We start from the raw sequence: 13,662 nt of genomic DNA on the forward strand, positions 1-13,662 counted from the left end.
TCGGATGCAATTTCTGTGTTTCATCGTCAATAAGAAGGTCCAAGGGATACAGTAAACCTGAAGTGAAGCATAGAAATCTAAAACTGGACTCACAGGAGAGGTTCAAATCATAGAAAGTTAGAGTGTCAGTTATCTTGTACTTAAGTCGGCATTGTGCCTTTTGTTTTAAATTCGGATGCAATTTCTGTGTGTCATCGTCAAAAAGATGGTCCGAGGGATACAGTGAACCCGAAGTGTAGCATCGGAATCTAAAACTGGACTCACAGGAGAGGTTCAAATCATAGAAAATTAGAGTGTGAGTCCGCTCGTACTTAAGTCGGCATTGTGCATTTTGTATTATATTTGGATGCAATTTCTGTGTTTCATCGTAAATAAGAAGGTCCAAGGTATACTGGAAACCTGAAGTGACGCATCGGAATCCTAAACTGGACTCACAGGAGAGGTTCAAGTCATAGAAAGTTAGAGTGTCAGTCCTCTTGTACTTATGTCGGCATTGTGCCTTTTGCATTAAATTCGGATGCTATTTCTGTGTTTCATCGTCAATAAGAAGGTACAAGGGATACAGTAAACCTGAAGTGAAGCATCGGTATCAAAAACTGGACTCACAGGTGGGGTTCAAATCAACAAAAGTGAGAGTGTCAGTCCTGTTGTACTTATGTCGGCATTGTGCCTTTTGTATTAAATTCGGATGTAATTTCTGTGTTTCATCGTCCATAAGAAGGTCCAGGGGATACAGTAAACCTGAAGTGAAGCATCGGAATCTATAACTGGACCCACAGGAGAGGTTCAAATCATAAAAAGTTAGAGTGTCAGTCTTCTTGTACTTAAGTCGGCATTGTGCCTTTTGTATTAAATTCGGATGCAATTTCTGTGTCTCATCGTCAAAAGATGGTCCGAGGGATACAGTGAACCCAAAGTGGAGCATTGGAATCTAAAACTGGACTCACAGGAGAGGTTCAAAACATAGAAAGTTGGAGTGTCAGTCTTCTTGTTCTTAAGTCGGCATTGTGCCTTTTGTATTAAATTCGAATGCAATTTCAGTGTTTCATTGTCAATAAGAATGTCGAAGGTATACAGTAAACCTGAAGTAAAGCATCGGAATCTAAAACTGGACTCACAGGAGAGGTTCAAATCATAGAATGTTAGAATGTCAGTCCTCTTGTACTTAAGTCGGCATTGTGCCTTTTGTATTAAATTCTTCTGCAATTTCTGTGTTTCATTGTCAATAAGAAGTTCCAAGGGATACAGTAAACCTGAAGTGAAGCATCGAAATCTAAAACTAAACTCACAGGACAGGTTCCAATCTTAGAAAGTTAGAGTGTCAGTCCTCTTGTACTTAAGTCGGCATTGTGCCTTTTGTATTAAATTCGGATGCAATTTCTGTGTTTCATCGTCAATAAGAAGGTCCAAGGGATACAGTAAACCTGAAGTGAACCATCGGAATCTAAAACTGGACTCACAGGAGAGGTTCAAATCATAGGAAGTTAGTGTGTCAGGCCTCTCGTACTTAAGTCGGCATTGTGCCTTTTGTATTAAATTCGGATGCAATTTCTGTGTTTCATCGCCAATAAGAAATTCCAAGGTATACAGTAAACCTGAAGTGATGCATCGGAATCTAAAACTGGACTCACAGCAGAGGTTGAAATCTTAGAAAGTGAGAGTGCCAGTCGTCTTGTACATAGGTTGGCATTGTGCTTTTGTAATAAATTCGGATGCAATATCTGTGTTCCTTCGTCAATAAGAAGGTACAAGGGATACAGTAAACCTGAAGTGAAGCATCGGAATCTAAAACTGGACTCACAGGAGAGGTTCAAATCATAGAATGTGAGAGTGTCTGTCTTCTTGTACACTCGGCATTGGGCATTTTGTATTACATTCGGATGCAATTTCTGTGTTTCATAGTCAATAAGAAGGTCCAAGGTATACAGTAAACCTGAAGTGAAGCTTCGGAATCTAAAACTGGACTCACAGGAGCGGTTCAAATCATAGAAAGTTAGAGTGTCAGTCCTCTTGTACTTAATTCGGCATTGTGCCTTTTTTATTATATTCGGATGCAATTTCTGTGTTTTATCGTCAATAAGAAGGTCCTAGGGATACAGTAAACCTGAGGTGAAGCAGCGGAATCTAAAACTGGACTCACAGGAGAGGTTCAAATCATAGAAAGTGAGAGTGTCAGTCCTCTTGTACTTATTTCGTCATTGTGCCTTTTGTATTAGATTCGGATGCAATTTATGTTTCATCGTCAATAAGAAGGTCCGAAGTATACAGTAAACCTGAAGTGAAGCATCGGATTCTAAAACTGGACTCAAAGGAGCGGTTCAAATCATAGAAACTTAGAGTGTCAGTATTCTTGTACTTAAGCCGACATTGTGCCTTTTGTATTAAATTCGGATGCAATTTCTGTGTCTCATCGTCAAAAAGATGGTCCGAGGGATACAGTGAACCCAAAGTGGAGCATTGGAATCTAAAACTGGACTCACAGGAGAGGTTCAAATCATAGAAAGTTAGAGTGTCAGTCTTCTTGTTCTTAAGTCGGCATTGTGCCTTTTGTATTAAATTCGGATGCAATTTCAGTGTTTCATTGTCAATAAGAAGGTCAAAGGTATACAGTAAACCTGAAGTAAAGCATCGGAATCTAAAACTGGACTCACAGGTGAGGTTCAAATCATAGAATGTTAGAATGTCAGTCCTCTTGTACTTAAGTCGGCATTGTGCCTTTTGTATTAAATTCTTCTGCAATTTCTGTGTTTCATCGTCAATAAGAAGTTCCAAGGGATACAGTAAACCTGAAGTGAAGCTTCGAAATCTAAAACCGGACTCACAGGACAGGTTCCAATCTTAGAAAGTTAGAGTGTCAGTCCTCTTGTACTTAAGTCGGCATTGTGCCTTTTGTATTAAATTCGGATGAAATTTCTGTGTTTCATCGTCAATAAGAAGGTCCAAGGGATACAGTAAACCTGAAGTGAAGCATCGGAATCTACAACTGGACTCACAGGAGAGGTTCAAATCATAGGAAGTTAGTGTGTCAGGCCTCTTGTACTTAGGTCGGCATTGTGCCTTTTGTATTAAATTCGGATGAAATTTCTGTGTTTCATCGTCAATAAGAAAGTCCAAGGGATACAGTACACCTGAAGTGAAGCATCGGAATCCAAAACAGGTCTCACAGGAGAGGTTCAAATCATAGAAAGTTAGAGTGTCAGTCCTCTTGTACTTAAGTCGGCATTGTGCCTTTTGTATTAAATTCAGATGCAATTTCAGTGATTCATCGTCAATAAGAAGTTCCAAGGGATACAGTAAACCTAAAGTGAAGAATCGGAATCTAAAACTGGACTCACAGGAGAGGTTCAAATTATAGAATGTTAGAGTGTAAGTCCTCTTGTACTTAAGTCGGCATTGTGGCTTTTGTATTAAATTCGGATGCAATTTCTGTGTTTCGTCGTCAATAAGAAGGTCCAAGGGATACACTATACCTGAAGTGAAGCATCGGAATCTAAAACTGGACTCACAGGAGAGGTTCAAATCATAGAAAGTTAGAGTGTCAGTTATCTTGTACTTAAGTCGGCATTGTGCCTTTTGTTTTAAATTCGGATGCTATTTCTGTGTCTCATCGTCAAAAAGATGGTCCGAGGGATACAGTGAAAACGAAGTGTAGCATCGGAATCTAAAACTGGACTCACAGGAGAGGTTCAAATCATAGAAAATTAGAGTGTGAGTCCGCTTGTACTTAAGTCGGCATTGTACCTTTTGTATTAAATTTGGATGCAATTTATGTGTTTCATCGTAAATAAGAAGGTCCAAGGTATACTGGAAACCTGAAGTGACGCATCGGAATCTGAAACTGGACTCACAGGAGAGGTTCAAGTCATAGAAAGTTAGAGTGTCAGTCCTCTTGTACTTATGTCGGCATTGTGCCTTTCGCATTAAATTCGGATGCTATTTCTGTGTTTCATCGTCAATAAGAAGGTACAAGGGATACAGTAAACCTGAAGTGAAGCATCGGTATCTAAAACTGGACTCACAGGAGGGGTTCAAATCAACAAAAGTGAGAGTGTCAGTCCTGTTGTACTTATGTCGGCATTGTGCCTTTTGTATTAAATTCGGATGTAATTTCTGTGTTTCATCGTCAATAAGAAGGTCCAGGGGATACAGTAAACCTGAAGTGAAGCATCGGCATCTATAACTGGACCCACAGGAGAGGTTCAAATCATAGAAAGTTAGAGTGTCAGTCTTCTTGTACTTAAGTCGGCATTGTGCCTTTTGTATTAAATTCGGATGCAATTTCTGTGTCTCATCGTCAAAAAGATGGTCCGAGGGATACAGTGAACCCAAAGTGGAGCATTGGAATCTAAAACTGGACTCACAGGAGAGGTTCAAATCATAGAAAGTTAGAGTGTCAGTCTTCTTGTTCTTAAGTCGGCATTGTGCCTTTTGTATTAAATTCGAATGCAATTTCAGTGTTTCATTGTCAATAAGAATGTCGAAGGTATACAGTAAACCTGAAGTAAAGCATCGGAATCTAAAACTGGACTCACAGGAGAGGTTCAAATCATAGAATGATTGAATGTCAGTCCTCTTGTACTTAAGTCGGCATTGTGCCTTTTGTATTAAATTCTTCTGCAATTTCTGTGTTTCATCGTCAATAAGAAGTTCCAAGGGATACAGTAAACCTGAAGTGAAGCATCGAAATCTAAAACTAAACTCACAGGACAGGTTCCAATCTTAGAAAGTTAGAGTGTCAGTCCTCTTGTACTTAAGTCGGCATTGTGCCTTTTGTATTAAATTCGGATGCAATTTCTGTGTTTCATCGTCAATAAGAAGGTCCAAGGGATACAGTAAACCTGAAGTGAACCATCGGAATCTAAAACTGGACGCACAGGAGAGGTTCAAATCATAGGAAGTTAGTGTGTCAGGCCTCTTGTACTTAAGTCGGCATTGTGCTTTTTGTATTAAATTCGGATGCAATTTCTGTGTTTCATCGCCAATAAGAAAGTCCAAGGTATACAGTAAACCTGAAGTGAAGCATCGGAATCTAAAACTGGACTCACAGGAGAGGTTGAAATCTTAGAAAGTGAGAGTGCCAGTCGTCTAGTACATAGGTTGGCATTGTGCTTTTGTAATAAATTCGGATGCAATATCTGTGTTCCTTCGTCAATAAGAAGGTCCAAGGGATACAGTAAACCTGAAGTGAAGCATCGGAATCTAAAACTGGACTCACAGGAGAGGTTCAAATCATAGAATGTGAGAGTGTCTGTCTTCTTGTACACTCGGCATTGGGCATTTTGTATTACATTCGGATGCAATTTCTGTGTTTCATAGTCAATAAGAAGGTCCAAGGTATACAGTAAACCTGAAGTGAAGCATCGGAATCTAAAACTGGACTCACAGGAGCGGTTCAAATCATAGAAAATTAGAGTGTAAGTCCTCTTGTACTTAAGTCTGCATTGTGCCTTTTGTATTAAATTCGGATGCCATTTCTGTGTTTCATCGCCAATAAGAAGTGCCAAGGTATACAGTAAACATGAAGTGAAGCATCGGAATCTAAAACTGGACTCACAGGAGAGGTTCAAATCATAGAAAGTGAGAGTGACAGTCCTCTAGTACTTCAGTCGGCAATGTGCCTTTTGTATTAAATTCAAATGCAATTTCTGTGTTACATCGTCAATAAGAAGGTCCAAGGTATACCGTAAACCTGAAGTGAAGAATCGGAATCTAAAACTGGACTGACAGGAGAGGTTCAAATCAGAGAAAGTTAGAGTGTCAGTCATCTTGTACTTAGGTCGGCATTGTGCAATTTGTATTAAATTCGGATGCAACGACTGTGCTTCATCGTCAATTAGAAGGTCTAAGGTATTCAGTAAACCTGAAGTGTAGCATCGGAATCTGAAACTGGACTCACAGGAGAGGTTTAAACCACAGAAAGTTAGAGTGTGAGTCCGCTTGTACTTAAGTCGGCATTGCGACTTTTGTATTAAATTCGGATGCAATTTCTGTGTTTCATCGTCAATAAGAAGGTCCGAAGGATACAGTAAACCAGAAGTGAAGCATCGGAATCTGAAAGTGGACTCACAGGAGTGGTTGAATTTATAGAAAGTTAGAGTGTCAGTCCTCTTGTACTTATGTTGGTATTGTGCCTTTTGTATTAAATTCGGATGGAATTTCTGTGCTTCATCGTCAATAAGAAGGTACAAGGTATACAGTAAATCTGAGGTGAAGCATCGCAATCTAAATCTGGACCCACAGGAGAGGTTCAAATCAACAGAAGTGAGAGTGTCAGTCCTCCTGTACTTAAGTCGGCATTGTGCCTTTTGTATTAAATTCAGATTTAATTTCTGTGTTTCATCGTCAATATGAAGGTCCAAGAGATACAGTAGACCTGAAGTGAAGCACCTGATTCTAAAACTGGACTCACAGGAGAGGTTCAAATCATAGAAAGTTAAAGTGTCAGTCCTCTTGTACTTCAGTAAGCATTGTGCCTTTTGTATTAAATACGGATGCAATTTCTGTGCTTCTTCGTCATTAAGAAAGTCCAAGGTATACAGTAAACCTGAAGTGAAGCAACGGAATCTAAAACTGGGCTCACTGGAGAGGTTTAGATCATTGAAAGTTAGAGTGTGAGTGCTCTTGCACTTAAGTCGGCATTGTGCCTTTGTATTAAATTCGGATGCAATCTCTGTGTTTCATCGTCAGTAAGAAGGTCCAAGGTATACAGTAAACCTGAAGTGAAGCATCGGAATCTAAAGCTAGACTCACAGGAGAGCTTCAAATCATAGAAAGATAGAGTGTCAGTCCTCTTGTACTTAAATCGGCATTGTGACTCTCGTATTAAATTAAAATGTAATTTGGATGTTTCATCGTCAATAAGAAGGTCCAAGGTATACAGTAAACTTATAGTGAAGCATCGGAATCTAAAACTGGGCTCACAGGAGTGGTTCAAATCATAGAAAGTTAGAGTGTCAGTCCTCTTGTACCTAAGTCGGCATTTTGCATTTTGTATTAAATTCGGATGCAATTTCTGTGTTTATCGTCAATAAGAAGGTGCAAGGTATTCAGTAAACCTGAAGTGAAGCATCGACATCTAAAACTGGACTCACAGGAGAGGTTTAAATCATAGAAAGTTAGTGTGTCAGTCGGCTTGTACATAAGTCGGCATTATAACTTTTGTATTAAATTCGGGGCAATTTCTATGATTCATCATCAATAAGAAGGTCCACGGTATACAATAAACCTGAAGTGAAGCATCGGAATCTAAAACTGGACTCACAGGAGAGGTTCTAATCATAGAAAGTTAGAGTGTCAGTCCTCTTGTACCTAAGTCGGCATTGTGCATTTTGTATTAAATTCGGATGCAATTTCTGTGTTTCATCGTTAATAAGATGGTACAAGTTATACAGTAAACCTGAAGTGAAGCATCGGAATCTAAAACTCGACTCACAGGAGAGGTTCAAATTATAGTAAGTTAGAGTGTCAGTCCTCTTGTACTTCAGTCGGCATTGTGCCTTTTGTATTAATTTCGGATGCAATTTATGTGTTTCATCGTCAATAAGAAGGTCCGAAGGATACAGTAAACCTGAAGTGAAGCCTTGGAATCTAAAACTGGCCTCAAAGGAGAGGTTCAAATCATAGACAGTTGGAGTGTCAGTCCACTAGTACTTAAGTCGGCATTGTGCCTTTTGTATTAAATTCGGATGCAATTTCTGTGCTTCTTCGTCATTAAGAAAGTCCAAGGGATACAGTATACCTGAAGTGAAGCATCGGAATCTAAAACTGGACTCACAGGAGAGGTTCAAATCATAGAAAGTTAGAGTGTCAGTACTCTTGTACTTATGTCGGCATTGTGCCTTTTGTATTTAATTCGGATGCATTTTCTGTGTTTCATCGTCAATAAGAAGGTCCAAGGGATACAGTAAACCTGAAGTGAAGCATCGGAATCTAAAAGTGGCCTCACAGGAGAGGATCAAATAATAGAAAGTGAGAGTGTCAGTCCTCTTGCACTTAAGTCGGCATTGTGCCTTTTGCATGAAATTCGTATGCAATTTCTGTGTTTCATCGTCAATAAGAAGGTCCAAGGGATACAGTAAACCTGAAGTGAAGCAACGGATTCTAAAACTGGACTCACAGGAAAGGTTGAAATCTTAGAAAGTGAGAGTGCCAGTCGTCTTGTACTTAGGTCGGCATTGTGCTTTTGTAATAAATTCGGATACAATATCTGTGTTTCTTCGTTAATAAGAAGGTCCAAGGTATACAGTAAACCTGAAGTGAAACATTGTAATCTAAACCTGGACTCGCAGGAGAGGTTTAAAGCATAGAGAGTTGGTGTGTCAGTCCTATTGTACTTAAGTCGACGTTATGCCTTTTGTATTAAATTCGGATGCAATTACTGTGTTTCATCGCCAATAAGAAAGTCCAAGGTATACAGTAAGCCTGAAGTGAAGCATCGGAATCTACAACTGGACTCACACAAGAGGTTCAAATCATAGAAAGTTAGAGTCTCAGTCATTTCGTACTTAAGTCAGCATTGTGCCTTTTGTATTTAATTCGGATGCATTTTCTGTGTTTCATCGTCAATAAGAAGGTCCAAGGGATACAGTAAACCTGAAGTGAAGCATCGGAATCTAAAACTGGACTCACAGGAGAGGTTCAAATCATAGAATGTGAGAGTGTCTGTCTTCTTGTACACTCGGCATTGGGCATTTTGTATTACATTCGGATGCAATTTCTGTGTTTCATAGTCAATAAGAAGGTCCAAGGTATACAGTTAACCTGAAGTGAAGCATCGGAATCTAAAAGTGGACTCACAGGAGAGGTTCAAATCATAGAAAAGTGGAGTCTCCGTCCTATTGTATTTAAACCGGCATTATGCCTTTTGTATTAAATTCCGATGCAATTTCTATGATTCATCGTCACTAAGAAGGTCCAAGGTATACAGTAAACCTGAAGTGAAGCATCGGAATCTAAAACAGGACTCACAGGAGAGGTTTAAATCATAGAATGTTAGTGTGTGAGTCCTCTTGTACTTAAGTCGGCATTGTGCCTTTTGTATTAAATTCGGATGCAATTTCGGTGTTTCATCGTCAATAAGTAGGTCCAAGGGATACAGTAAACCTGAAGTGAAGCATCGGAATCTAAAACTGGACTCACAGGAGAGGTTCAAATCATAGGAAGTTAGTGTGTCAGGCCTCTTGTACTTAAGTCGGCATTGTGCTTTTTGTATTAAATTCGGATGCAATTTCTGTGTTTCATCGCCAATAAGAAAGTCCAAACTATACAGTAAACCTGAAGTGAAGCATCGGAATCTAAAACTGGACTCACAGGAGAAGTTGAAATCATAGAACGTGAGAGTGTCTGTCTTCTTGTACACTCGGCATTGGGCATTTTGTATTACATTCGGATGCAATTTCTGTGTTTCATAGTAAATAAGAAGGTCCAAGGTATACAGTAAACCTGAAGTGAAGCATCGGAATTTAAAACTGGACTCACAGGAGCGGTTCAAATCATAGAAAGTTAGAGTGTCAGACCTCTTGTACTTAATTTGGAGTTGTGCCTTTTTTATTATATTCGGATGCAATTTCTGTGTTTTATCGTCAATAAGAAGGTCCTAGGGATACAGTAAACCTGAGGTGAAGCAGCGGAATCTAAATCTGGACTCACAGGGGAGGTTCAAATCATAGAAAGTGAGAGTGTCACTCTTCTTGTACTTATTTCGTCATTGTGCCTTTTGTATTAAATTCGGATGCAATTTATGTTTCATCGTCAATAAGAAGGTCCGAAGTATACAGTAAATCTGAAGTGAAGCATCGGAATCTAAAACTGGACTCAAAGTAGAGGTTCAAATCACAGAAAATTAGAGTGTAAGTCCTCTTGTACTTAAGTCTGCATTGTGCCTTTTGTATTAAATTCGGATGCCATTTCTGTGTTTCATCGCCAATAAGAAGGGCCAAGGTATACAGTAAACCTGAAGTGAAGCATCGGAATCTAAAACTGGACTCACAGGAGAGGTTCAAATCATAGAAAGTGAGAGTGTCAGTCCTCTAGTACTTAAGTCGGCATTGTGCCTTTTGTATTAAATTCAAATGCAATTTCTGTGTTACATCGTCAATAAGAAGGTCCAAGGTATACCGTAAACCTGAAGTGAAGAATCGGAATCTAAAACTGGACGCACAGGAGAGGTTCAAATCAGAGAAAGTTAGAGAGTCAGTCATCTTGTACTTAAGTCGGCATTGTGCCAATCGTATTAAATTCGGATGCAACGACTGTGCTTCATCGTCAATAAGAAGGTCTAAGGTATTCAGTAAACCTGAAGTGTAGCATCGGAATCTGAAACTGGACTCACAGGAGAGGTTTAAATCATAGAAATTTAGAGTGTGAGTCCCCTTGTACTTAAGTCGGCATTGCGACTTTTGTATTAAATTCGGATGCAATTTCTGTGTTTCATCGTCAATAAGAAGGTCCGAAGGATACAGTAAACCAGAAGTGAAGCATCGGAATCTGAAAGTGGACTCACAGGAGTGGCTGAAATTATAGAAAGTTAGAGTGTCAGTCCTCTTGTACTTAAGTCGGCATTGTGCCTTTTGTATTAAATTCAGATTTAATTTCTGTGTTTCATCGTCAATATGAAGGTCCAAAAGATACAGTAAACGTGAAGTGAAGCATCGGAATCTACAACTGGACTCACAGGAGATGTTCAAATCATAGAAATTTAGAGTGTCAGTCCTCTTGTACATAAGTCGGCATTGTGCCTTTTGTATTAAATTCGGATGCAATTTCTGTGTTTCATCGTCAATAAGAAGATCCAAGGTATACAGTAAACCTGAAGTGAACCATCGGAAACTAAAACTGGACTCACAGGAGAGGTTCAAATCATAGAAAGTGAGAGAGTCAGGCTTCTTGTGCTTAAGTCGGCATTGTGCCTCTTGTATTAAATTCAAATGCAATTTCTGTGTTTCATCGTCAATAAGAAGGTCCAAGGTATACAGTAAACCTGAAGTGAAGCACCTGAATCTAAAACTGGACTCACAGGAGAGGTTCAAATCATAGAAAGTTAAAGTGTCAGTCCTCTTGTACTTCAGTAAGCATTGTGCCTTTTGTATTAAATACGGATGCAATTTCTGTGCTTCTTCGTCATTAAGAAAGTCCAAGGTATACAGTAAACCTGAAGTGAAGCAACGGAATCTAAAACTGGACTCACTGGAGAGGTTTAAATCATTGAAAGTTAGAGTGTGAGTCCTCTTGCAATTAAGTCGGCATTGTGCCTTTGTATTAAATTCGGATGCATTCTCTGTGTTTCATCGTCAGGAAGAAGGTCCAAGGTATACAGTAAACCTGAAGTGAAGCATCGGAATCTAAAGCTAGACCCACAGGAGAGGTTCAAATCATAGAAAGTTAGAGTGTCAGTCCTCTTGTACTTAAATCGGCATTGTGACTCTCGTATTAAATTAAAATGTAATTTGGATGTTTCATCGTCAATAAGAAGGTCCAAGGTATACAGTAAACCTATAGTGAAGCATCGGAATCTAAAACTGGGCTCACAGGAGATGTTCAAATCATAGAAAGTTAGAGTGTCAGTCCTCTTGTACCTAAGTCGGCATTGTGCATTTTGTATTACATTCGGATGCAATTTCTGTGTTTCATCGTCAATAAGAAGGTGCAAGGTATTCAGTAAACCTGAAGTGAAGCATCGACATCTAAAACTGGACTTACAGGAGAGGTTAAAATCATAGAAAGTTAGTGTGTCAGTCGGCTTGTACATAAGTCGGCATTATAACTTTTGTATTAAATTCGGGGCAATTTCTATGATTCATCATCAATAAGAAGGTCCACGGTATACAATAAACCTGAAGTGAAGCATCGGAATCTAAAACTGGACTCACAGGAGAGGTTCTAATCATAGAAAGTTAGAGTGTCATTCCTCTTGTACCTAAGTCGGCATTGTGCATTTTGTATTAAATTCGGATGCAATTTCTGTGTTTAATCGTTAATAAGATGGTACAAGTTATACAGTAAACCTGAAGTGAAGCATCGGAATCTAAAACTGTACTCACAGGAGAGGTTTAAATTATAGTAAGTTAGAGTGTCAGTCCTCTTGTACTTCAGTCGGCATTGTGCCTTTTGTATTAATTTCGGATGCAATTTATGTGTTTCATCGTCAATAAGAAGGTCCGAAGGATGCAGTAAACCTGAAGTGATGCCTCAGAATCTAAAACTGGCCTCAAAGGAGAGGTTCAAATCATAGACAGTTGGAGTGTCAGTCCACTAGTACTTAAGTCGGCATTGTGCCTTTTGTATTAAATTCGGATGCAATTTCTGTGTTTCATCGTCAATAAGAAGGTCTAAGGTATACAGTAAACCTGAAGTGAAGCATCGGAATCTAAAACTGGACTCACAGGAGAGGATCAAATTATAGAATGTTAGAGTGTCAGTCCTCTTGTACTTAAGTCGGCATTGTGCCTTTTGTATTAAATTCTGATGCAATTTCTGTGTTTCATCGTCAATAAGAATGTCCAAGGGATACAGTATACCTGAAGTGAAGCATCGGAATCTAAAACTGGACTCACAGGAGAGGTTCAAATCATAGAAAGTTAGAGTGTCAGTCCTCTTGTACCTAAGCCGGCATTGTGTATTTTGTATTAAATTCGGATGCAATTTGTTTGTTTCATCGTCAATAAGATGGTACAAGTCATACAGTAAACCTGAAGTGAAGCATCGGAATCTAAAACTAGACTCACAGGAGAGGTTCAAATCATAGGAAGTTAGAGTGTCAGTCCTCTTGTACTTCAGTCGGCAATGGGCCTTTTGTATTAATTTCGGATGCAATTTCTGTGTTTCATCGTCAATAAGAGGGTCCAAGGGACACAGTAAACCTGAAGTGAAGCATCGGAATCTAAAACTGGACTCACAGGAGAGGCTCAAATCATAGAAAGTTAGAGTGTCAGTACTCTTGTACTTATGTCGGCATTGTGCCTTTTGTATTTAATTCGGATGCATTTTCTGTGTTTCATCGTCAATAAGAAGGTTCAAGGGATACAGTAAACCTGAAGTGAAGCATCGGAATCTAAAACTGGCCTCACAGGAGAGGATCAAATCATAGAAAGTGAGAGTGTCAGTCCTCTTGCACTTAAGTCGGCATTGTGCCTTTTGCATGAAATTCGTATGCAATTTCTGTGTTTCATCGTCAATAAGAAGGTCCAAGGGATACAGTAAACCTGAAGTGAAGCAACGGATTCTAAAACTGGACTCACAGGAGAGGTTGAAATCTTAGAAAGTGAGAGTGCCAGACGTCTTGTACTTACGTCGGCATTGTGCCTTTGTAATAAATTCGGATGCAATATCTGTGTTTCTTCGTCAATAAGAAGGTCCAAGGTATACAGTAAACCTGAAGTGAAACATCGTAATCTAAAACTGGACGCGCAGGAGAGGTTTAAAGCATAGAGAGTTAGTGTGTCAGTCCTATTGTACTTAAGTCGACGTTATGCCTTTTGTATTAAATTCGGATGCAATTTCTGTGTTTCATCGCCAATAAGAAAGTCCAAGGTATACAGTAAGCCTGAAGTGAAGCATCGGAATCTACAACTGGACTCACACGAGAGGTTCAAATCATAGAAAGTTAGAGTCTCAGTCATTTCGTACTTAAGTCAGCATTGTGCCTTTTGTATTTAATTCGGATGC

The sequence above is a fragment of the Schistocerca serialis genome, chromosome 2 (genome assembly GCF_023864345.2).
Source record: "Schistocerca serialis cubense isolate TAMUIC-IGC-003099 chromosome 2, iqSchSeri2.2, whole genome shotgun sequence".
NCBI classification, from domain to species: Eukaryota; Metazoa; Arthropoda; class Insecta; order Orthoptera; family Acrididae; genus Schistocerca; species Schistocerca serialis.